Below are 27,697 nucleotides of genomic sequence, written 5' to 3' on the forward strand. Positions count from 1 at the left end.
TTTCCTTAGAGTATTTCAGATACTCAGAAGTCTCTGTGCTGGAGGGCTGTGGGTGTTTCATTATTGAACTTGGTCAAGGTTGAAATCAAAAGACCTTTGATCAGTGAAGGAATAAAACACAAAGGGAATGAGATAGATACATTAATCTGAAGTGCATTGATCAACCACGATCTTACTGAATAACCAGTTCTTGTTCCTTATCCTTTCATCTCAACAAAAGTTCTTGCATTTTCCCTGCTATGGCTTCTTATTCCACTGTCAGGTTGAAGTCTATAGAGTCTAGTAAGAGATAACAAAACTCCCACACCTATTATTGGCTTTATCTCACGTGCTTGAGAACACAGGTTAATTTTAGGCAACAATTTATTTAATTTGAGTTCTTAACTTGTTATATTTAATGCTTGCAGACCGGGGAAAGAATCTTCAAAGAATTAAGCAAAGCCAGTAATCACTTTTCTTCCTCTGATGTTTCCCAAAGAGCCCACACTCAAACGGATTCTGGAAGCAATGATAATTTTTTTTCCCAAAGAACAATTCACAAATGGGCCATTGAAGAAATAAATATTTCAATTATAATGAGAAAGCAAAAAGGAACAAATTAAATTATTCTGAAAATCCAGAACATAAGAACTACTTTGAAAATAAAATGTAATCAAAATCTAATTGGTGTATTGACTTAATATCACAATAATCTCTGTTCCACAAATGTAACATGGTGCTTTTTAGTTTCGGATATAATGGAGGATTGGAAATTGAGTTAAAACGCAGTTTCATTTGGCCCTAAGGTTACCTGCAGGCTATCCAAATTTCTCAAACTAGAAGTGTATTGTTTATTCCAGGAGGAAATTTAAATTTGATCAATTACTTTATTCAGCTCTTGTTACAGACCTGTTAAAAAAAAAGTAAAGTTCATTACTGTCTATCATGTCATTGCAAATGTTCCCTTTTGTAAAATTTCCTCTGGCTTCTCCTTCCCACTTTGACTCTGTTCTTCCACCTGCATACTGAATCAGTTGCCTACCTAATGAATGGTTACTTATTTGAAACATTTGGTTGAATCTCACTGAACTCAGCCTGCACCTGGCAGTTGTTGCCCAGGCTAGATCTACGGTTGCACTAGGTTCTGGTTTCTCTGAAGATTGCCACCCTGTCCTGGTGAAGAGGCGTGTGGGTTTCTGAGATCCAGAGAGCGATGTTATCTGGAGCTTAGCTCCTGGTAGAGTGGTGCTAAGGTCAAAGGGGAAGTTCCAAACAAAAAGCGATCCAACCAAGAACTCAATGGTAGAGGTGGCAAAAGATAATAACAATGGCAGTGAAGGCAGAGGAAGTCCGCAGCTGTGAAGGGTCCTAAATCATCTTGCACTCCATGCTACTGGACCCTAACCCTGATCTGTCATAGACCATGTGGTGGCAGCCTGTGCATGGGCCTCCCCGCATTAAACAAAGTCACACACAGACATTCTCTATTAAGGGAATAATCGCTTAGGAGGACATCATAATCGACTTGAATGATCACAGTACTACTAACTTTTGGCATGAAATTTACCAGAAGCTGGGCTGTACAAAGTTGTTCTTACAAACCTGGTTCTGGCTGGTTGTTGTTCCAGAGGGCTTCAAAGTTCAAAGCTCAAAGTAACTTTATTATCAAAGTACATACTGTATTTGTCAGCATATAAAACCCTGAAATTTCAGGTAGTCTAGTGTAGTTTTGTGTTGTTTCATGTAGCAGTGTTGGCACGTGGCTAAGTGGTTAAGGCATTCGTCTAGTGATCTGAAGGTCACTAGTTCGAGCCTTGGCCGAGGCAGCGTGTGTGTGTGTCCTTGAGCAAGGCACTTAACCACACAGTGCTCTGCGACGACACTGGTGCCAAGCTGTATGGGTCCTAATGTCCTTCCCTTGGACAACATCGGTGGTGTGGAGAGGGGAGACTTGCAGCATGGGCAACTGCTGGTCTTCCATACAACCTTGCCCAGGCCTGCACCCTGGAAACCTTCAAAGGCACAAATCCATGGTCTCATGAGACTAACGGATGCCTATATATGTAGCACCGTGGTCCTGGAAGATCATTGTTTCATTTTTACTGTGTACCATACCAGCAGTTATGGTTGAAATGACAATAAAAGCGACTTGACTTGACTTGAAATTTGTTTTCTAGTAGACATATTCAGTAAATCCAAGAACCATAATAGAATCAATGAAAGATCGCACCCAAAAGGGTGGACAAACAACCAATGTGCAAAAGACAACAAACTGTACAAATACAAAAATATAGAAAAAAACAGTAATAATGAATAAATAAATGATAAATTTCAAGAAAGTGAGATGAAGAGTCCTTGAAAGTGAGTCCTTAGGTTGTAGGAGTTGATTTGCGATGGGGCGAGTGAAGTTGATTGAAGTTATCCCCACTGATTCAACAGCCTGATGGTTGAGGGATAATAACTGTTCTTGAACCTGATGGTGTGAGTCCTGAGGCTCCTGTGCCTTCTTCCTGATGGAAGCAGTGAGAAGCGAGCATGACCTGGGTGGTAGGGGTTCCTGATGATGGATGCTGACTTCCTGTGACAGTACTCTGTGTAGATAGGCTTTACCCATTTTGGACTGGGTCATATCCACTAGATTTTGTAGGATTTTCTGTTCAAGGGCATTGGTGTTTCCATACCAGCCTGTGATACAACCAGTCAATATACTCCACCACACATCTATAGAAGTTCGTCACAAGTATTAGATGCCATGCTGATTCTTCCCAGACTTCTAAGAAAGTAGAGGTGCTGCTGTGCTTTCTTCGTAATTGCATTTCAGTGCTGGGCCGAGGACAGGTCCTCTGAAATGATAACAACGAAGAATTTAAAGTTGCTGACCCTCTCCACTTTTGAGCTGGGATGCAGATTGGCTCATGGACCTCTACTTTCCTCCTTCTTAAGTCAATAATCAGCTCCTTGGGCTTACTGACATTGAGTGAGAGTTTCTTGTTGTGAAGCCACTCAGCCAGATTTTCAATCTCTCTCCTATATGCTGATTCACCACGGACTTTGATTCAGCTTATTGCTGACTGTGGTGTTGGAGCTCTGCAGGGTAAATGGTGTGTAGCTTGGTATCTCCACATCTGCTTCTTTTAACCAAGATTCTGTCGTAGTCTTCCCAAAATCCTGTCTATTTCTTCAATGTAGCCCTCCTCCTTCATAATCTCTAATGACCATAATGTCATGTGTCCGAACAGTTGGCAGGTCTTTGTTATTCTGTGGCAACAGGGTACTTGTTTTCTTAAGATACTTTCATTAGTGCCTTCTGCACCTTTTTGCATTTCTTCTTCTGTAAACAACATCTTCAAATTCATCTGTGGGTTGTGCAACTGAAATGGTTGAAGCAGACTTCAGCCTCCTGTCATGGTGCATCTTTACCAGACCCACCTGTTGTTCTATATTGTTTCCAATTATCAATCTGACACCTCTCTTGTCAACCACAATGAAAATTCATACAGGAACTCTGTTAATTCTCTTGGGTTTACCACTATCAAAGAGCATCTTCCATCAGCTTCAATGGGTTTTTGGTATAAATTAAAAGCACATATCCTATTGGTTTTAATTGCATCACTTCAGGATTGACAGTTTGCTTTGGAGAACATTACATGTTGCTTCCAAGTTCATTTGGAATATCACTATTTGCCCTTAAAACAACATCTTTGCATAGATGTACCTCATGGGTGGTCCTTCAAGAGAACTGACCTCATCGGCCTCCACAGGTGGGTATTTAATGGTCGTCAGAGATTAGGGAGGCTGAGGGGGAATGTTTCCATGCGATATGACTGCAGGTATTTTTGTCAGAATCAGAATCAGGTTTAATATCACCAGCATATTTTGTGAAATTTGTTGTCTTTGTGGCAGCAGTACAATGTAATACATAACAATATAAGGAAAAATGTGAATTACAGTAAATATATATCAAATAGTGAAATTAATTAAGTAAAGCAAAAACTTAAGTAAAAAAAAGTGTTCATGAGTTCAATGTCCATTCAAAAATCAGATGGCAGAGGGAAAGAAGTTGTTCCTGAGTCATTGAGTGTGCGCCTTCAGGCTTCTGTACCTCCTTCATGATGGTAACAGTAAGAAGTGGGTATGTTCTGGGTGGCGGAGCTCCTTAACGAATGATGACACTTTTTTGTGGCACTACTCCTTGAAGATGTCTTGGATACTACGGAGGCTAGTACCCATGATGGAGCTGACTAATTTTAACACTCTCTGCAGCTTACTTCGATCCTGTGTCGTAGCCCCCAATACCAAATGATGATGCAGTCAGTCCAGAATGCTCTCCATGGTACATCTGTAGAAATTTTTGAGGGTTTAGGTGACAGACCAAATCCCCCCAAACTCCTATTGAAACATAGCCACTCTCTTATCTTCTTTATAGCTGCATCAATATGTTGGGACCAGGTTAGGTCCTCAGAGATATTGACACCCAAGAACTTGAAATTGCTTACTCTCTCCAGTTCTGCTCCCTCTATATGGATTAGTTTGTGTTCGTCTGACCCTTTCTGAAGTCCACAATCAGCTCTTTGGTCTTACTGACATTGAGTGCAAAGTTCATAAGTGATGCTGTCTCTCTTCTCTGTAGAATTCACCACAACCACTCCATGGAGATTCGATATCCTCTTCACTGGACAGTGTTTATAGAAAATACTTTCCAGTCCACATTATTTTGCCTTTACAGGGCATTTCTTCAGTTCCTCATGTTGTTGCCTACAAACTAGTGCAAATAAACCACCCAGGCTGTGTTTTCTCTACCCTGTCTGTAAGAGCCTTGCATCTGTTCTCTATCTACATTGTATTCTGTGTTATGCATTTATTATATTTATGGTGGTAACTAGTCACGTGTGTGAGGCCGTGGTAAAAGCGAAGGGAATAAGTTACGTCTTCATGCTTTGTTCATTGCAGTTTGCAGTAGCTGGGGACTAATGGAAACCATATATTTTTCTCTTTTGCTGACCACTCAATAACGTTCATTTGCATTTCACTTACCCTTGGGTACACTTAAGTTTCATCCCTTCAGGATTGTGTACTTGCTAATTGTTAATAAAGGATTTGACTTTTGGAGCAACAATTATTGGAGTAAGGGCATGCCATATAAACATAATAAATCCATAGGATAAGAACATAAGAAATAGGAGCAGGAATAGGCTATCTGGCCTGTCGAGCCTACTCCACCATTCAATAAGATCATGGCTGATCTGGCCAAGGACTCCTCTCCACCTACCTGCCTTTTCCCCATAACCCTTAATTCCCCTACTATGCAAAAATCTATCCAACCATAAATATATCTACTGAGGTAGCCTCTACTGCTTCATTGGGCAGAGATTTCCACAGATTCACCACCCTCTGTGAAAAACAGTTCCTCTTCATCACCATCCTAAATCTACTCCCCTGAATCTCTAAAGTCTAAGTCTCCTAGTTCTAGTCTCACCTATCAATGGAAACAGCTTTCCTGCCTCTATCTTATCTATCCTTTTCTTAATTTTATATGTTTCTATAAGATCTCCTCTCATCCTTCTGAATTCCAGTGAGTACAGTCCCAAGCAACTCAATCTCTCCTCATAGTCTAACCCCCTTATCCCTGGATTCAACCTGGTGAACCTCCTCTGGACTGTCTCCAAAGCCAGTCTATATTTCCTCAAGTAAAGAGACCAGAAATGTATGTACTACTCCAGATGCAGCCTCATCAGTAGCCTGTACAGTTGCAGCATAACCTCCCTGCTCTTAAATTCAATCCCTCTGGCACTGAAGGCCAACATCCCATTTACCTTCTGGATAGCTTGCTGCACCTACAAACCAAGCACTCCCAAGTCCCTCTGCATAGCAGAATGCTGCATTTTTTTTTACTATTTAAATAATAACCTGCTCTTCTATTTTTTTCTTCAAAAGTGGATGACCTCGCATTTACCAACATTGCATTCCATCTTACAGACCCTTGCCCATTCACTTAACCTATCTATATCTCTCTGCAGATTCTCCGTATCTTCCACGCAATTTACTTTCCCACTCAATTTAGTGTAATCGGAAGACTTAGAAGCACTGCACTTGGTCCCCTCTTCCAGATCATTAATGCATATTTTGAACAGTTGTGGGCCCAGCACTGACCCCTGCAGCACACCACTCACCACTGATTACCAGCCAGAGTAACACCTGTATATCCCAATTTTCTCAACCTTCCTAAGGATCGCTGGCAGTGCCAATTGTTTTGGCTTTGGTTTTGGTTCAGGCAATACACTGCCTTTCTCTTGCACTTTGCTGTATGTTTTACCTACCCTCTATTGGCCATGCATCAGTGCTGTCCTGGCTATGGGTGGCATTATGGCACTATGGCACCACAGCTCAGCATGCCTGAACATACTTTCCTACTGTAAACTCTTATCTCACATGGCTACCTTAGGGTGGACTTGCACATTTTGACAGAGAACCCAGTCCCTAATGAGCACATCTTTTAAATCTGACTGCAATTATCCGCGAAGCTGTATTAAGAAATTCTCAAAGGTTCCTCTTTCTCCTGGCAACCAATGAGGAACCAGTAACATCCAAGAGCTTCACCTCTGAGTCGGTTGAAATATTTTTCTATTGAACCTAACACATTCTCCAGGGTCTCATTTGAAGATGTTACAATTGGGTGAAAATCCTACCCATGTGACCAATGAGATCTTACTTTTCATTCATTCTGGTTTTTCCTGCCACAGCCGGTGGAGTCTCTTCCTTCTCTGCCTTCCTTTGTGCTGATTACTTAGTCTTGTTTTTCTTTTTGACTGGGAAACCAATAGTTCAGACATTATGTAACTACTTCAATTCATTTGGGCAGCTTTGAACCTTTCAACACATGTCCACACAAAATTTCATTTGAAAGTGGCTATGCCCAATGTTATGATTCTAACTCGGGTGCAGACATGTTGTTTTCCCCTGGAAATCCAATAGAACATAATATAAAACAGTACAGCACAGGAACAGGCCCTTCAGCCCACAAAGTTGTGCCGACCCAAATAAATGAGTAATCCAATGGCCAACTAAACTAATCCCTTGCCCATATTCCTAAACTTTCCTCACATTCATGTATCTATCTAAATGTCTCTTAAAAGTCCCTGACGTATCTGCCTCGACCACCATCCCAGGGAGCACATTTCAAGCATCCACCATTCTCTGTGTAAAAAAATTTGCCTCTCACATCTCCTTCAGAATTACCTCCTCGCTCCTGAAATGCGTGCCCTCTGGTGTCAGAAATTTCAACACTGGGAAAAAAGATACTGTCTGTCTAGTCTATCTATGCTTCTGATAAACTTATACACCTCTATCAGATCTCCCCTTTGATTCTGCCACCACAGAGAAAACAACCAAAGCTTGTCCAACCTCTTGTTGTAGTGCATGCCCTGCCCTCTAATCCAGGCAGCATTCTGGTAAACCTCTTCTTCACCTTCTCCAAGGCCTCAACATCCCTTCTATAATGGAGCAATCAGAGCTGTATGCAATGTTCCCGATCCGGTCCATCTAGTGTTTTATAAAGCTGCAACCTAACTTCCTGACATTTGAACCCAATGCCTTGATTAATAAAGACAAGAAAGCCATATAAGATACAGGAGTAGAATTAGGCCATTTGGTCCATCGAGCTGCTCCACCATTTCATCGTGGCTGGTCCAATTTTCCTCTCAACCCCAATCTCCTGCCTTCTCCCTGAATCCCTTCAGGCCATGACCAATCAAGAATCTATCAACCTCTGCCTTAAATATACATAAAGTCTTGACTCCACAGCCGCACATGGCAAAGAATTCCACAGATTCATGACTCTATTGTTAAAGATATTCTTTCTCATCATCGTTCTAAAAGGACACTCCTCTATTCTGAGGCTGTGTCCTCTGGTCATAGACTCTCCCACCATCGGAAACATCCTCTCCGCATCCACTCTATCAAGGCCTTTCATCATTTGACAGGTTTCAATGAGGCCACCCCTTATTCTTCTGAATTCCAGTGAATACAGGCCCAGAGCCATCAAACTTTCTTCATATGACAACCCATTCAATCCTGGAATAATTTTCCTGAGCCTCCTTTGAACACTGTCCAGATTCAGCACAGCCTTTCTAAGATAAGGGGCCCAAAACTGCTCACATAGTCCAAGCGAGGCTTCACTAGTGCTTTATAAAACCTCAACCTCACATCCTTGCTTTTATATTCTAGTCCTCTTGAAATGAATGCTAACATTGCACTTGCCTTCCTCACCACAGACTCAAACTGCAAATTAATCTTTAGGGAATCCTGCACAAGGATTCCCAAGTCCATTTGCACCTCAGTTTTTTTGTATTTTTTCTCCATTTAGAAAATAGTCAGCCCTTTCGTTTCTCCCACCAAAGTGCATGATCACACACTCCCCAACGCTGTTTTCCTTCTGCCATTTCTTTGCCCATTTTCTTAATCTGTCTGTCCTTCTGTAGCCTCTCTACTTCCTTAAAACTACCTGCCCCTCCAGCTATCTTCATATCGTATACAAACTTTGCAACAAAGCCATCAATTCTATCATCCAAATCATTGACATATAACATAAAAAGAATTGGTCTCAACACAGACCCTTGCCTGTGGAACACCATTAGTCATCAGCAGCCAGACAGAAAAGGCACCCTTTATTTTCACTCTTTGCCTCCTGTCAATAACTGCTGCTTAACCCATTCTAGAATCTTTCCTGTAATACCATGGGCTCATAGCTTGTTAAGCAACCTCATGTGCGGCCACTTATCAAAGGCCTACTGAACATCAAAGTACACAAAATCAACTGATTCTCCTTTGTCTATCCTGCATGTTATTTCTTCAAAGAATTCCACCAGATTTGTCAGGCAAGATTTTCCCTTGAAGAAACTACAGCCTATTTTAATATGTGCCTCCAAGTCCCCTGAGAACTCGTCCTTAGTAATGAACTCCAACATCTTCTCAACCACTGAGATCAGACTAACTGGCCTATAGTTTCCTTTCTTCTGCCTTTCTCCCTTCTTGAAGAGTGGAGTGACATTTGCATTTTCCAGTCTTCTGGAATGATTCCAGAATATAGTGATTCATAAATGATTGTTACTAATGCCTCCACGATCTCTTCAGCCACCTCCTTCAGAACTCCGAGGTGTACACTATCTGGTCCAGGTGACTTATCTACCTTCAGACCTTTCAGTTCCCAAGAAATTTCTCTAGTTATGGTAACTTCACACACATCATGCCCTGACACCTGGAGCCTCCACTGTACTGCTACTGTCTTCCGCAGTGAAGACTGATGCAAAATATTATTCCGTTTGTCTGCCATTTTGTTGTCTCCCATTATTACCTCTCCAGCAGTCCAACATCCACTCTCGCCTCTCTTTTACACATTAAATATCTGAAGAAACTTTTGGTATCCTCTTTAATATTATTGGCTAGTTTGCATTCATATTCCATCTTTACTTTCTTAATAATTTTTTGTTGCGTTCTGTTGGATTTTAAAACTTCCCAGTCCTCTAACTTCCCACAAATTTTAAAAGCCCTCTCTTTAGCTTTTCTGTTGGTTTTGACTTCTCTTGTTAGCCATGGCTGTGTCATCTTTCCTTTAGAATACATCTTCCTCTTTAGGATGTACATATCCTGTGCCTTCAGACTTTCTTCCAGAAATTCCAGCATTTGTTGCTCTGTCATCAGCCCTGCCAGTGTTCTTTTCCAATCAATTCTGGCTAACTCTCCTCTCATGCCTCTGTAATTCCCTTTATTCCACTGTAATACTGATACATCTGACTTTAGCTCCTCCTTCTCAAGTTTCAGAGTGAATTTCATCAAATTATGATCACTTGCTCCTAATGGTCCTTTTACCTTAAGGTCTCCAATGAATTCTGGTTCATTGTACAACACCCAATCCAGAATAGCTGATCATCTAGTGGGTTTAACCATGAGCTGCTCTAAAAAGCCATCTCAAGGGCACTCTAGAAATTCCCACTCCTGGAATCCAGCACAAACCTGATTTTCCCAATCTACCTGCATACTGAAGTCCTCTATGACTGTTGTAACATTGCCCTTTTGGCAGGTATTTTCTATCTCCCATTATAATTTGTAGGCCACATCCTTACTACTGTTTGGGGGTTTGTATATAACTCCCATCAGGGTCTTTTTGCCTTTGCAGTTCCTCAACTCTATCCACAATGATTCAACACTATCCAACCCTATGTCACCTCTTTCTAATGACTTGTTTCATTTTTTAGCCCCCCCCCCCCCCCACCCGCCTTCCAGCCTGTCTTTTTCATACAGTGTGTAGCCTTGGACATTAAGCACTCAGCTACAGTATATAAATCACAAACAGCAGAGGTCCCAGTTCAGATCATTGTGAAACATTACCACTAGTAGACCTCCAGCTAGAATAAGTCCCTTCAACCCACCACCCTCTCTCTTCTATGGGCAAGCCAGTTCTGAATCCAAACAGCCAATTTACCATTGATCCCATGCATCATAAATTTCTGGTTGAGCCTCCGATGCCAACATCTTACTAAAATCCATGTGGAGAACACCTTCATTAATCACTCTTATCACCTCATCAAAAGACTCAGTCAAGTTATTGAGACATACCTTCCACTGCACAAATCCATGCTGGCTCTCCCTAACTAGGCAATGGTTTACCATATGCTCATAGATTCTATCCCTAAGAATTCGCTCCAGTAACTTCCCTGCCGATTAATTTAGATTCACCAGTCTATAGTTTCTAGGATTATCCCTGGTTCCCATTTTGAACGATGGAACAACATTAATTACCCACCAGACCTCTGGCACCTCACCTGTGGGTAGAAAGAACATAAAGATGTTGGTCAAGACCCCAGCAATCTCTTCACTTGCCTCTCTCAGTTACCTGAGATATATCCCCATCAGACCATGGGGAAATATTCACCTTAATGCTCTTTAAGAGACCCAACACCACCTCATCCTTTACTTTGAAGTCTCCTAGCAATTTAATACACTCGGCACTGATCACCCTATCTTCTACATCCCTCTCCTTGATAGATGCTGATGTAAAGTACTCATTAAAAACTTCACCCATATCCTTCATATGTTCTCCCTTTCATCCTTGAGTGGCACCACCCTCTCCTTAGTTATCCTCTTGCTCCTGCTGTATGTATAGAATGCCTTGGGATTCTCTTTAATCTTACTTGTCAAGGACTTTTCATGACCCCTCTTGGCTTTCCTAATTACCTTCTTAAGTTGTTTCCTGGATCCTTTATATTCCTCTATGGTTCTATTCAATTCTAGCTTCCTAAACTTTACATATTTTTCTTTTTCTTCTTCTTGACTAAATTTATCGACTCCTTTGACATCCAAAATTCTCTTACCTTGCCATGCTTGTCCTTCCTTCATACCCGGACATACCTGTCCTATACTTTGTGCGCTTGTTTAAACACCCTTTAGACACATTGTGAAACATGCTCAGGACAACAGAATTTGCTCTGCATTTGGATAAGTCAACTTTTCCATGGTTCAAGTGTTGTTATTTGCAAGGACACTAGGAAAAAGATTGAAGGTGTGTCAATATTTTGGGTTGTTGAGCAATTTTTCAAAGAGAAGTACATTCCACTCACTAGCATCCTTGCTTGTGCAACAGATGACAGGACACCACCATGGGGCTTTTACTTTCTTGAAAAAAAGCTGTACCTAACATATTTACCATTCACATGGTAGTGCCACAACCACAGATTCAGCAGTGCAACAGATTCGGCAATTGCGCTTGTGAATATGTATATGTCAGCTAATTATTATTTTATTGTGATAGTATTTAACTGCATTCATTCCATCATAGTTTTGTCGAGACCTGGACATGGACACAGTAACACTTCGCTGCCTGTTTGCATTCTGCCTTGCCTGAGAAATTGGACTGTTGAGTCAACTGAATCTGAAGACAAGCGGTATTCGTTTAATTCTTAGTTGTTCTTTTCAGCCGCGGTGTAGACTTCATTTTCCTTTTGAGAGTTTTAGTTAACAGCCCTGTTTGGCCTAGCATTTATTGTTTCTTTCCCCTTTAACAGTGTGCGCATTGAAGTCTGTGATCTATCAACCTGCTTCAGTGTCTCTCACTCCGCACTTGGGCCATATCCGGAACCTGGTGACAAGTTATTCACAGACAACATCTTGTCGCACAGAAGTTAAGTGATTGATTGCACACATCATCCTCTCGATCCAAATTCCAGATTGGGTAATAAATCCACTCTTGAATACTTGTTATGAGGAATTAACAGGAAGGACGGAGGAAGAACTGATCTTGCTACAAAATGACTTTGAGCTGAAGCCTAGGTTCAAAAAAATCATATTAAGAGTTTTGGTTGCAGAAAGAAATCTTGCACATAGAAAAAGGTCAAATGTTCTTATTGCCCTTCCAACTTCACATTTAGTGGAGCATAGTTTCTGTGCAGTCACCCAACTTCTTTCAAGGTAATGAAAATAGGCATCCATTAGTCTCATGAGACCATGGATTTGCGCCTTGGAAGGTTTCCAGGGCGCAGGCCTGGGCAAGGTTGTACGGAAGACCGGCAGTTGCCCATGCTGCAAGTCTCCCCTCTCCACGCTGCCGATGTTGTCCAAGGGAAGGGCATTAGGACCCATACAGCTTGGCACTGGTGTCGTCACAGAGCAATGTGTGGTTAAGTGTCTTGGTCAAGGACACAACACGCTGCCTCAGCCAAGGCTCAAACTAGCGACCTTCAGATCACTAGACAAATACCTTAACCACTTGGCCACGCACCAGCACAAGGTAATGAAACAATCTGCAAATTACTGAAAGTGGGGATCTGAGACTCCTTCTGATTGACCTTCAGTCTGATGTTGAGAAGCTGACATCACTGCACCAAGCCCATCCATCTCATTGAAAGGAGAAAAAGTAATGAAGTAGTGAATAGTTGGACTATTAATGTATGCTCTAAAACTGTTGATGAAAAATATTTTTACTGTAATTAAATAAAGAAATAATTTTATTTGTAGCTTTAAATTGATTTGATTATTTTTGCATTATTTGCGACTGCTTTGAATTTGCAGTTCCTATTTCCTTTTACAGTGCATTGTAAATCAAAATTCTTTATAGTTTTTATGTAATGGCCAGAAAAGGAGAGTGGGTCACTGGGAATGTGGTCTGGGAGACAGGTGGTAACCCAAAAATATTTGCGAACCAATGTTTTACATTTACCAAATGCAAAGGAGTAAAGAAAAAAAATGCCTTCCCAAACTGACCAATCAATGCCATTCAAACTCCAGTGCAAGGATTTGTGCAAAAATTCAGAAATGATGTAACTATGTCAATTGAGCTGGGCAGCTTCGAAACTTTGAAAACATGTCCACACAAAATTTCAATTGAAAGCAGCCATTCCCAATGTTCTGTATCTAATTGAGCCACTGTTTCATGAACCATCAATTCTGAATCTGCATATCAGTGTCTGTGTCTCAACTATGAGAAAATAGTTGCCAGTTCAGAGTAACAAGGATACTTCTTTGAACAAAAATACAGTGAACAGCATCTTTGCTGTGACTTCTTTCCATGCAAAAAGTTTCTGCCCAGTTCGATGAAGTATTTATATAAACAACATAACAATTACTAATGACATTCTACAGTTCTTGCAGGGGAAATGGTTATAGCCAGGGGTGGTACTGGGAATTAGGTCCCAAAGGTATGCATCTCAAATTGGCTCTGACAACGACGTCCAGCTCCTGATCTTCACGTGTGGATTAGTTACTAAGCCTGTTAGAACCGTTTCTACTGACAGGGGAAGGGGCAAGAGCTGGTTACTGGTGCATTAAAACCAGTCGCTTCAGGAAGATGGGGCTCAGCAGCCGAGGTTGGTACCTCATCTAGAAGGAAAGCTCTGATCTCATTACCTACTCATGGGAAAGGTTTTGGGAGTAAACCTTGAGGTCTACTCTGGAAAAATCCGGAGCTGTAGTGCCCGGGGTAGTCTTACATTGAGTTCAACCCCGACTGGCAACCCCTGGTGCCAAACTGCATCAGTCCTTGCCGTTCCTTTGCATTCATCATCTATGTGGACAGGGGGAGTCTGCTGCATGGGTAAAGCTTTCTCTCCATATCATGCTGTCCTACCTTGCGTATGGACTTGCGTTTCACGTGTACAGCTAGGACAAAGCATCCATGGTCAACCTGACTAACAGAGGACCTCACAGAGGAGGTACACCCAATTTTACATAAGCCATCTATGTTTCTGAAATTCAATTCTATTGTTAAAGGTTTCACCAAAAATCATTCTGCTGAGTGCATGTCATGTAAGGTGGAGGTAGATAGGGTCGTAAAGAGAGCTTTTGGTACATTGGCCTTTATTAATCGAAGTATTGAGTATAAGAGCTGGAATGTTATGATGAGGTTGTATAAGGCATTGGTGAGGCCGAATCTGGAGTATTGTGTTCAGTTCTGGTCACCAAATTACAGGAAGGATATAAATAAGGTTGAAAGAGTGCAGAGAATGTTTACAAGGATGTTGCCGGGACTTGAGAAACTCAGTTACAGAGAAAGGTTGAATAGGTTAGGACTTTATTCCCTGGAGCGTAGAAGAATGAGGGGAGATTTGATAGAGGTATATAAAATTATGATGGGTATAGATAGAGTGAATGCAAACAGGCTTTTTCCACTGAGGCAAGGGGAGAAAAAAACCAGAGGACATGGGTTAAGGGTGAGGGGGGAAAAGTTTAAAAGAAACATTAGTGGGGGCTTCTTCACACAGAGAGTGGTGGGAGTATGGAATGAGCTGCCAGACGAGGTGGTAAATGCGGGTTCTTTTTTAACATTTAAGAATAAATTGGACAGATACATGGATGGGAGGTGTATGGAGGGATATGGTCTGTGTGCAGGTCAGTGGGACTAGGCAGAAAATGGTTCGGCACAGCCAAGAAGGGCCAAAGGGCCTGTTTCTGTGCTGTAGTTTCTATGGTTCTATGGTTCTAGGTGACAGAGGAAACAAACAGATAAGAATCTTTGAACTGTTCAAAGTATTCTCGCATGTATAACTTTATGCAGACGGTCATTTTTAACAGAGAGAATATAATGTTCTGGATTTCTGCAGAACAGCAATGCAATCAATTCTGAAGCTAACAACTGAGGCAAAACTCCAGCTGCTTATAATTAAAGAACCCTGGTGATGTATCACTGGTGTCTTTTAGCTTAAGTAAATACAGTAAACCACTTTATACCAAAAATTTCTTAGTTAATTTAATGCTATGGCATCAGAAGCATCAAGATTTCAAAGAATTAGCAGGTCTTTTATTTATTTATTGAGATACAGCGTGCAGTAGGCCCTTCGAGCCACACCGCCCATTAACCCCTGATTTAACCATAGCCTCATTACAGGACAATTTACAATGATCAATTAGCCTACTAACCGGTACTTCGCTGGACTGTGGGAGGAATCCAGATCACCTGGAGAAACCCATGTGGTTAGGGGGAGAATATACAAACTCTTTACAGACAGAGACAGGAATCGAACCCAGGTTGCTGGTACTGTAAAGCGTTGTGCGAACCACTATGCCACCATGCCAGACTCATTTTGTTTCTTTACTCATACAGATTGACCCATTGTCACCTTAATATATCGTGATCTGACTGTAATCTAAACCGTATCCGAACAAAGGAATTAAAACACATTTCTATGATTCAAACTATACATGGACAGTCACACCCAAAATAAGACAATGGTGAATGTCTATAGTGACATGCGACATATTCACCTAGGTTAAGAAGCTTTATAAGGACACACTGCCTAGAAATTCACTCCCACTCAGTGCAATTGGTGCCCTATACCCTTTCTTACAAATTTATTGTGGCTCTTTGTAAATGAATCGCTTATTATGCAGTAAAGTGAAAAACATTGTGACACTTGCCCTTTTCAGACAGTACAGCAGTGCCGTTGTTAGAATAAAGCTATTACAATACTAACAACCAGGTTCAATTGTGCCACTGAATGTATGCTCCAATTTCCTCCCACCTTCCAAAGGTTAGTCGGAAAATTGGTCAACTGAGTGTAATAAATCAAAACTTGGCATCATTGGACCAGAAGGACCTGTTAATGTGCTGTATTTCAACATCAATAAATAAAATTTAACCTGATATTTATCCTCCAAGAAGTCTACAACTTTGTTGTAGGGTTTGGAGGCTTGCGAGCCGCAATGGGCCCAAAGAGTTGCGGTGGCTTGTTCTTCGGCTCTTGGTAGGGTCACCCATGTCAAACAGGTCAAAAGATAGAGGCCAGACTAAGAGTAGTCCACCAGTACTCCAGGTTTGGGGGTTCAGTGCAGGGCTAACAACCCTGACTGGTTAAAATCAAAAATTGTTACAGAAACAGCAATGAAGATTCCTTCTCTGTGGCCAAGGACAGAGAGAGATGGAGGACCTTCATTGCTGATTTAAATGCCAAAGGCATAATAGGAAGTTAATAATAAATCAAAACTTGACACTTATAGCCTCAAGCATTCATTCTCATTGTATTTGTACTTCTATTTCAGTTCTGAATGCTACACTGGCCATTCACTATGCAATTTCCCATATTCAGAGGAGTTCAAACATAGAGTACATTGAAAATTATCTCCTTGCTGATCTATGACCTTTGACACTCCACCAAAGAAGCCCAATGTAAGTTTCACCAACAGCTGTCATCTCTCATCTTGGCATATCACAATCTTCAGGTCTCAATAATAACTACAACAATTTCAGTTAACAGTTCTACCTATGCTTAATTATATTACAATTTAATATAGTCACCTGCCCAAAGCCCCCTTTTCCTCATGGCAAAAACAATTGACTAGATTGCGTCAACAACTAACGCAGTCCGAAAGAGGTCTCGGCCCGAAATGTCGACTGTACTCTTTTCCATGGATGCTGCCTGGCCTGCCAAGTTCCTCCAGAATTTTGTGTGTGTTGCTTGGATTTCCAGCATCTGCAGATTTTTACTTGTTTGTGACAGTCCAAATATGTGCTGGAGGAATCCTTCAAGTATTGCCATACTTCTGGCACCAACATAGCATGCCCACTACTCACTAAACCTAACTTGTACGTATTTGGAATGGAGGATATACAAACTCCTTACAGACAGCAGTTTGAATTGAACTCAATTGCTGGTACTCTGAAACATTACGCTAACTGCTTTGCTACTGTGTCACCCTTGGAAACTTCTTCAACATCAAAGACTATTTCTTGAACAAATTAATGGGGAAGTGGCAAAACTGGATAGCACTTGAAAACAAGTACTCGTACTGTGATACTTGAACTGATATTAACTGATAATGAAAATGATGAAGATGATGATAATGACAAGAATTCTGAACTAAGGCAATTAACATCATGGTCAGTTCTGTATGTCATTGCAAGTCTTGTAAAAGGGCATGGATTAAATAATTTGTGCATTACACATTTCAATCCTAGGACTTGTTTCTCAGCGCTTTCCAGTTTAACGTCTGCCCTCATTAATTGTTCTAGAAACATCCTTTGATGTTGAAGAAGTTCCAAATTAAAGTTCATTAGAGCTAGCCTGAGACACTTAAAAAATTTTAAAATCTGCAGATGCTGGAACACTGATATCAAATCCAAAAATGCTGGAGGTCAGCCAGCATCTGCAGAAAGAACAAGTTTAGCATTTCGGCTCTAGGACCCTTCATCTAAACAGAGGAAGAGAAACAAATTAGCAGTGTCCATTAGAAGCAAGGTGCTTCGTGACTGGAAATCTACGAACTTCTGTACAAGAAATACCAGACGTCAGGCACGCCTAACCGTCTTACAACTTTGAAATTTTTCTTCTCCAGATAGCCACAAAACCAAGAAGGAACAGAATGGCAGCACAGTCACTAATCCCCAAATCCCTCACCCCACACAAAAAAAAGGAAAACAGAACAGGCACATTGACCCCCAAATCCCCCTCCCCGCACACAAAAAAGTAAGAAAGATCTGGCAAAAAACACAGAATATAAAAAACTATAAGACTAAAAAGAAGTATACAGTCCAAGTCCAAACCCAAAATGCAGAAAACCTGGGTTACATTCTCTGGACACAGTGGCAAGCTCTCCCCTCTCTGGCAGCAGAGCAATCCCACCAGCGATCAAATAGCAGTCTCCCCCCTCTGGCATCGGGAGGTGGGATAGAGAGGAAGAGAATGGTTCTCCACCTGCTGTGACCTATGAAACAACCTAAGCACATCGTTAAGCAGCAGTGGGGGGATGAGCTCCTGAGACACTTCCTCAGTTCACAGACTCACAAAGGTATCCATGCAGGGCCAGAAAAATGATGAGTATCCTCAAATTCATGAGTAATTCATCAAATCCATCTCCGACTAATTTGCAACTTTTTCATTGCAGCGATCAATTAAGCGCAGTCACTTTCTGTCAGAAAAACCTGTCAGAGTCTCTTGCATGAACTGCTATCCCAACCCTCATGCCCACAGCTTATGGCCTTCCCAGGCTCTGAACCATTCAACTGTACTATACCCAAACTTACTGCTACAATCTTTCTCATATGCTCGCAGGAATTGGCAGCACTCAACTAGTAATATCAATCAATAGATCTCTAGGAGTATCAACAAACTCAATTGCTGACTCTTCAGTGGCCACCAGCTAAATCTGAGCCTTCTAGAACTGAAGGCAAACTCACTGTATGATAATTTGCAGCATCTGGTAATCCTGTGATGTCTGTCTCAGAGGCCAATGTCAAAAACCTTTCAAGAGGGTGAACCCTTGCAAGGTGTCAGGCCCCGATGGTGTACCTGGTGGTGCACTGAAAACCTGTGCAAATCAACCGGCTGGAGTGCTCAAGGACATCTCCAGTCTCTCACTGCTGCAATCAGAGGTCCTCACTTGCTTCAAAAGGGCATCAAGAAGAGCAGGGTGAGCTGCCTCAACGACCATCGCCTGGTATCACTCACATTTACAGTGATGACGTGCTTTGAGAGGTCGATCAGGGCTATAAATAACTTCTGCTTACGCAAGGACCTGGACTCACTGCAATTTACTTACCGCCACAATAGGTCTACAGCAGATGCAATTTCACTGGCTCTCTACCCAGGGCTGAACCACCTGGACGACAGCAATACCTACATCAGGCTTCTGTTTGATTACAGTTCAATGTTCAACACCATCATCCCTTAATCAACAAGCTTCAAAACTTTGGCCTCTGCACCTTCCTCAGCAATTGGATCCTTGCCTTCCCCATCAGGAGACCACAGTCAGAGCAGATCGGAAATACCATCTCCTCCTCGCTGACAAGCAACACTAGCACACCTCAAAGATGTACACTTAGCCCCCAGCTCTATTTTCTTGAATCCCATGATTGTGTGACTAGCTGCAGCTGAAATAAATTTGCCAATGACACAACTGTTGTCAGCAGAATCACAGACGGTGAAGAAGAAGCATAGAGGAGTAAATGCTGCAGGAAATATCTTTCACTCAACATCAGTAAGACCAAGGAATTGATTGTGGACTTCAGGAAGGGGAAGTTGGGAGAGCACACATTAGTCCTCATTGAGGGGTCAGTAATGGAAAGAGCGAGCAGTTTCAAGTTCTTGAGTGTCGACATCTCCAGTGGCTATATTTCATCAAGAATTTGAAGAGATATGGTTTGTCACCAAAGACGCCAGCAAATTTCTACAGATGTACTATGGAGAACATTCTTCCATCACTGTCTGATATGAAGGTGCCAATGCATAAGACTGGAAAAAGCTGCAAAGGTTTTTAAACTCAGCCAGCTCCACCATAGGCATTAGCTTTCCCACCATCAAGGACATCTTCAAAAGGTGATACATCTAAAAGACCCCCACCGCCCAGGACATACCCTTTTCTCATTACTACCATCAGGGAGAAGGAGGTACAGAGGCCTGAAGGCACACACTCAACATTTTAGAGACAGCTTCCTCCCCTCCACCATTTTATTTCTAAATGGTCCTTAACCTAATGAATATTACCTCACTATTTTGCTTTCTTTTTTTTTACCACAATTTGCTTTTGTTTTTACATTTCTTTTTGTAACAATTTTTATGTATTGCACTCTACTACTGCTACAAAACAACAAATTTCATGATATACAACACAGAACATAGAAGAGTACAGCACAGGAACAGGCCCTTCGTCTCACCATATTGTGCTGAACCAGCTAAAAAGTAAATTTAAAACACCCTAACACTAATTCCTCCTACCTACACAATGTTCATATCCCTCCATCTTCCTCATATTCCTGTGCCTATCTAAATGTCTGTTAAAGGCCTCCAATGTATTTGCCTCTATCACTGTATCATAGAAACATAGAAAATAGGTGCAGGAGTAGGCCATTCGGCCCTTCAAGCCTGCACCGCCATTTATTATGATCATGGCTGATCATCCAACTCAGAACCCAGCCTTCCCTCCATACCCCCTGACCCCTGTAGCCACAAGGGCCATATCTAACTCCCTCTTAAACATAGCCAATGAACTGGCCTCAACAGTTTGCTGTGGCAGAGAATTCCACAGATTCACCACTCTCTGTGTGAAGAAGTTTTTCCTAATCTCGGTCCTAAAAGGCTTCCCCTCTATCCTCAAACTGTGACCCCTCGTTCTGGACCTCCCCAACATCGGGAACAATCTTCCCGCATCTAGCCTGTCCAATCCCTTTAGGATCTTATACGTTTCAATCAGATCCCCCCTCAATCTTCTAAATTCCAACGAGTACAAGCCCAGTTCATCCAGTCTTTCTTCATATGAAAGACCTGCCATCCCAGGAATCAATCTGGTGAACCTTCTTTGTACTCCCTCTATGGCAAAGATGTCTTTCCTCAGATTAGGGGACCAAAACTGCACACAATACTCCAGGTGTGGTCTCACCAAGGCCTTGTACAACTGCAGTAGTACCTCCCTGCTCCTGTACTCGAATCCTCTCGCTATAAATGCCAGCATACCGTTCGCCTTTTTCACCGCCTGCTGTACCTGCATGCCCACTTTCAATGACTGGTGTATAATGACACCCAGGTCTCGTTGCACCTCCCCTTTTCCTAATCGGCCACCATTCAGATAATAATCTGTTTTCCTATTTTTGCCACCAAAGTGGATAACTTCACATTTATCCACATTAAATTGCATCTGCCATGAGTTTGCCCACTCACCCAACCTATCCAAGTCACCCTGCATCCTCTTAGCATCCTCCTCACTGCTAACACTGCCACCCAGCTTCGTGTCATCCGCAAACTTGGAGATGCTGCATTTAATTCCCTCATCCAAGTCATTAATATATATTGTAAACAACTGGGGTCCCAGCACTGAGCCTTGCGGTACCCCACTAGTCACCGCCTGCCATTCTGAAAAGGTCCCGTTTATTCCCACTCTTTGCTTCCTGTCTGCTAACCAATTCTCCACCCACACCAATACCTTACCCCCAATACCGTGTGCTTTAAGTTTGCACACTAATCTCCTGTGTGGGACCTTGTCAAAAGCCTTTTGAAAATCCAAATATACCACATCCACTGGTTCTCCCCTATCCACTCTACTAGTTACATCCTCAAAAAATTCTATGAGATTCGTCAAACATGATTTTCCTTTCACAAATCCATGCTGACTTTGTCCGATCATTTCACCGCTTTCCAAATGTGCTGTTATCACATCCTTGATAACTGACTCCAGCAGTTTCCCCACCACCGACGTTAGGCTAACCGGCCTATAATTCCCCGGTTTCTCTCTCCCTCCTTTTTTAAAAAGTGGGGTTACATTAGCCACCCTCCAATCCTCAGGAACTAGTCCAGAAGCTAACGAGTTTTGAAAAATTATCACTAATGCATCCACTATTTCTTGGGCTACTTCCTTAAGCACTCTGGGATGCAGACCATCTGGCCCTGGGGATTTATCTGCCTTCAATCCCTTCAATTTACCTAACACCACTTCCCTACTAACATGTATTTCACTCAGTTCCTCCATCTCACTGGACCCTCTGTCCCTTACTATTTCTGGAAGATTATTTATGTCCTCCTTAGTGAAGACAGAACCAAAGTAATTATTCAATTGGTCTGCCATGTCCTTGCTCCCCATAATCAATTCACCTGTTTCTGTCTGCAGGGGACCTACATTTGTCTTTATCAGTCTTTTCCTTTTTACATATCTATAAAAGCTTTTACAGTCCGTTTTTATGTTCTCTGCCAGTTTTCTCTCATAATCTTTTTTCCCCTTCCTAATTAAGCCCTTTGTCCTCCTCTGCTGAACTCTGAATTTCTCCCAGTCCTCAGGTGAGCCACTTTCTCTGGCTAATTTGTATGCTACTTCTTTGGAATTGATACTATCCCTAATTTCACTTGTCAGCCACGGGTGCACTACCTTCCTTGATTTATTCTTTTGCCAAACTGGGATGAACAATTGTTGTAGTTCATCCATGCAACCTTTAAATGCTTGCCATTGCATATCCACCGTCAATCCTTGAAGTGTCATTTGCCAGTCTATCTTAGCTAATTCACGTCTCATACCTTCAAAGTTACCCCTCTTTAAGTTCAGAACCTTTGTTTCTGAATTAACTATCTCACTCTCCATCTTAATGAAGAATTCCACCATATTATGGTCACTCTTACCCAAGGGGCCTCTCACGACAAGATCGCTAATTAACCCTTCCTCATTGCTCAAAACCCAGTCCAGAATAGCCTGCTCTCTAGTTGGTTCCTCGACATGTTGGTTCAAAAAACCATCCCGCATACATTCCAAGAAATCCTCTTCCTCAGCACCTTTACCAATTTGGTTCACCCAGTCTACATGTAGATTGAAGTCACCCATTATAACTGCTGTTCCTTTATTGCACACATTTCTAATTTCCTGTTTAATACCATCTCCGACCTCACTACTACTGTTAGGTGGCCTGTACACAACTCCCACCAGCGTCTTCTGCCCCTTAGTGTTACGCAGCTCTACCCATATCGATTCCACATCTTCCCGGCTTATGTCCTTCCTTTCTATTGCGTTAATCTCTTTTTTAACCAGCAACGCCACCCCACCTCCCCTTCCTTCATGTCTATCCCTCCTGAATATTGAATATCCCTGAACGTTGAGCTCCCATCCCTGGTCACCCTGGAGCCATGTCTCTGTGATCCCAACTATATCATAATCATTAATAACAATCTGCACTTTCAATTCATCCACCTTATTACGAATGCTCCTTGCATTGACACATAAAGCCTTCAGGCGCTCTTTTACAACTCTCTTAGCCCTTTTTAATGCTTGCCCTGGATTTGTCGGCCTGCCACTTTTACTTTTCTCCTTTGTACTTTTTGCTTCTACGCTCACTTTACACCCCTCTGTCTCTCTGCACTGGTTCCCATCCCTCTGTTGTGAACTAACCTCCTCACGCCTAGCCTCTTTAATTTGATTCCCACCCCCCAACCATTCTAATTTAAAGTCACCTCAGTAGCCCCCGCTAATCTCCCTGCCAGGATATTGGTCCCCCTAGGATTCAAGTGTAACCCGTCCTTTTTGTACAGGTCACGCCTGCACCAAAAGAGGTCCCAATGAGGCTGCATATTCCAGGCATCCACCACTCTCTGAGTAAAAAACATACCCTTCACTTCCTCCTTGAAACTATCCTCTCTCACCTTCAATGCATGCCCTCTGGTATTAGACACATCCCTGGGGAAACAGATACTCTCTGTCCACTCTATCTATGTCTCTCATAATCTGATAAACCTCTATCTCCTCTCAGCCTTCACCAATCCAAAGAAAACAACCTAAATTTGCCCAACCTCTCATTATAGCACATGCTCTCTAAACCAGGAAGCATCCTGGTTAACCTCTTCTGCACCCTCTCCAGAGGCTCAACATTCTTCCTATAGTGGGTGACTAGAACTGTATCGAATATTTCAGATGTGATCTAACCAGAGTTTTATAAAGTTGCAACATAAGCTCTTGACTTTTTAACTGAATGCCTTGACTAATAAAAGCAAGCATTCCATAGGCCTTCTTAGCCATCCTATCAACCTGTGTAGCCACTTCCATGGAGCTATGAACTTGGACCCCAAGATCTCTCTACTCAGCAACACTCTTTAGGGTCTTACCCTTAACAGTGTACTGTTTCCTTGCATTTGCCCAGCCCAGGTGCAACACCTCACATTTATCTGCGTTAAATTCCCTCTACCATTTCTCTGCCCATATTTGCAACTGATCCAGGATTCTTTGCTAGTCTTCTACACTATCCACAGCTCCACCAATCTTGGTATCATCTGCCAATTTACTAACCCACCCATTTACATTTTCATCCAGATCATTTATAGACATCACAAACAGCAGTGGTCCCAGCACAGATTCCTGTGGAACACTACTAATGAGTAGCTTCAACCACTACCCTCTGTCTTCTATGCGCAAGCCAGATTTAAATCCAAACAGCCATTTCGCTGCGGACCCCGTGCATCTTAATCTTCTGGATTAGCCTCCCATGAGTGACCTTGTCAACCGCCTTACTAAAATCCATGTAAACAACATCCACTGCTCTACCTTCATCAATCTCGCTCATCAGCTTGTCAAAAAATACAATCAAGTCAGTAAGGCATGACCTGCCCTGCACAAAGCCATGCTGACTCTCCCTAATTAGCCCATGGATTTCCAAATGCTCATATATCCTATCCCTAAGAATTCTCTCCAGCAATTTCCCTACACCTGATGCAAGACTCACAGGTCCATAGTTCTCAGGTTTTTCCTTTGTGCCTTTCTTAAATAGAGGTACATCAGCCACTCTTTAGTTCTCCTGGACCTTGCCGGTGCCTGTAGAGGACATGAAGAACTGGTCAAGGATATATGTGAGTGGTAAACCTGATTCTGGTTCTGATAGACCATTTGGCAGATTAGTTGCATAAAAAAAAGGAAGAGAGTAAGAACAATTGGCAGGTATTCATGTTGGCAGGATATGACAGGTGATAACCCACAGGGATCTGCAGTGAAATGACAACTATTTACTATTTTTATGAAGTACTTGATTGATTGGAAAGAAAACTTTAAAATTAAATTTACGCAGAAAGAAATCCAAACTTCAATATTTCAAGATGAAAGAAACTGTGGGTTTATTCTCTGGAATCTAATGGGAGAACGAATGCTTAGTAGATTAATTTGCTACTGTAAATGATCCCAAGAGTAGGTGGGTGGAAAGGAAATCGATGAAGGTAGGGTTTGCGGTTCAATGTATGAGCTAGAATAGCAAAATAACTGAGTGAATAGGATTCACTGGAAAACTCTGAGAGGATCTCATGCAGGTCTTGGACCCAAAATGTCAACAATTTCTTTCCTCTCAGAGACACTGCTTGACCCTCTGAATTCCTCCAGTAGGTTGTTTGAAGGTCAATTTAACTTTCCTGGAGTAAGAAAAACTCATGTGACATACTTAATGCAGCAGTATGTCAAATTGTGATATATCACTAATGCACTCAAACAGGGCAGGAGCGCTGGACCAGATGGGATACCACCAGATGTCCTGAAGAACTGCAACCTGGACGACATCTTGCTGGACAAATGTAATACGGCACTGACGAAAGGCGACAAACCAGAACAGTGGTCACTCTCAAGCATTATCCCAGTCCCCACGTCTGGATCCCTCACGAAGACAGATAGCTACCACGGTATCGGCTTGATCTGCATCTTAGCAAAGTTATACAATTGGATGATCTTGAACAGGATTCGCACCACCATTGACCCTAAGCTAAGATTCAATCAGAATGGTTTTCGGCAGAAGCGCACAACAATAATGCAAATACTTGCTCTCCGTAGGATCATCGAGGAAGTCAAGAAGAACAACCTACCAGCCGTGATTACTTACATCGATTTTCACAAAGCTTTTGACTCCATTCACCGAGGTAAAATGCTGAAGATCCTGAAAGCTTACGGAGTGCCAGACTATCTACTGAGAGCAATAGAGTCCAGCTATACCAAAACCAAGGCAAAAGTTGTATCACCAGACGGAGAAACAGCAGTGTTCGAGCTCCTAGTTGGTGTGCTGCAAGGAGACACTCTGGCACCCTACATCTTTATAATCGTCCTTGATTACGCTCTGTATCAAGCTACCAAAGATCATGACAAGCTTGGTTTTACCATAAAACCAGGACGAACCAAAAGGGTCAGACCAGTTACGCTCACAGACCTCAATTTTGCAGATGACATAGTCCTGCTCTCTGACCAGATGGAGGAAGCACAGTAGCTACTGACAAAAATGGAAATTGAGTTCAATAAAGTTGGACTTCACCTAAACGCTAAAAAGACAGAGTACATGGCGTTTAACTGTGTCGAAGGTACTCTCAAGACCGTTAAGAATGATATGATTAAGAAACTCTTTGACTACAAGTACCTCGGGTCAAGAATGATGAGTTTGGAGAAGGACATAAAGATACGGAAGGCTCAGGCGTGGAGGGCCATGAACGACATGAAGGAAATCTGGAAGTCGAACCTGACCAGAGTGCTTAAAAAGAGTATTTTCATAGCAGTCATAGAGTCCATTCTCATGTACGGATGCGAGACGTGGACACTCACTAAGACTATGCGAAAGTCTCTAGGTGGTTGCTATACACGAATGCTCCGGATGGCTCTTGACATGTGTTGGCAACAGTACATGACAAACATCGAGCTCTATAATGACCTACCGATGCTCAACACTAAAATCGAGGCGAGAAGACTGCAACTAGCGGGGCACTGTCTACGCCACCCCGAGCTACCTGCCAGCCTAGTCATCATATGGGAGCCCAAGCAAGGGAAGATGAACCCTGGGTGCCCTCCCAAGACTATGGTCAACACACTCCTAGAAGACAGCGGCGCGGCTAACGTAAATGAACTGAACACACTGATGAGGGAGAGGAAAAGTGGAGAGTCCGTCATCGTGCCCGACACCGGCCTCCTAGGCCTGAGTCGATGTAGTAGTAGTAGTACTAATGTCCCTAACACCATAATGAAAAGGTGCTAAGGTGCACAGAATTAAGGCCATCTTTACCTTCAATACCACTGGCAATGCAGTCCTAACCCTGCTCAATGGCTACTGTTGGGGCTGTAACATGTGTCACTCTTCAGTGATCACCGTTCTGACCCATAAGTTTAAATAAAGTTTTGATGTCAAATTTGAACTGCTCCACTACTTCACAACAGATGAAACACCAGTATTCTCCCAGATCACAACCTACGTCCCCATTAGACTCCATTTCTTTCTTTTTCCAATATTTTTATTGATTTCTATATAGAAGAATACAGAGGTCAAGAGAATACATATTATAAAACAAAAGAAAAAATGTAATAATACCAGATACAGTATATTAAACCACATTAACAAACTCCTTATTCTATATTCATATGGATTAGATTAATTCGTATATTAGAATATAAACAATTTTAATTAAAAAAAGGATCTACACCCACTACCAAAGTCGAAGCTGTATGGGAAAAAAACCTTATCAGATAATAATATATGCTATTAACCAACTTCTGTACTTTAACAAGAAGTCAAAGATTATGAAAATAATTTTAAAATGGCCCCCACAAATTTTGAAAATCTGGGTTAGATTCAGAAATTGAACAATGAATCTTTTCTAAATTTAGGCATACCGTAACATCCCGTAACCACTGAGCATGATTAGGCGGAACAGCATCCTTCCATTTAAACAAAAGCGTCCTCCTAGCCATAAGAGAGATAAAAGCCAGAATGTGCAGATCAGATGTCTTCAAAATGATATCTTTCCTTCCAACAATACCAAATAGGGCA

This window comes from Mobula hypostoma, chromosome 23, assembly GCF_963921235.1.
Source record: "Mobula hypostoma chromosome 23, sMobHyp1.1, whole genome shotgun sequence".
NCBI classification, from domain to species: domain Eukaryota; kingdom Metazoa; phylum Chordata; class Chondrichthyes; order Myliobatiformes; family Myliobatidae; genus Mobula; species Mobula hypostoma.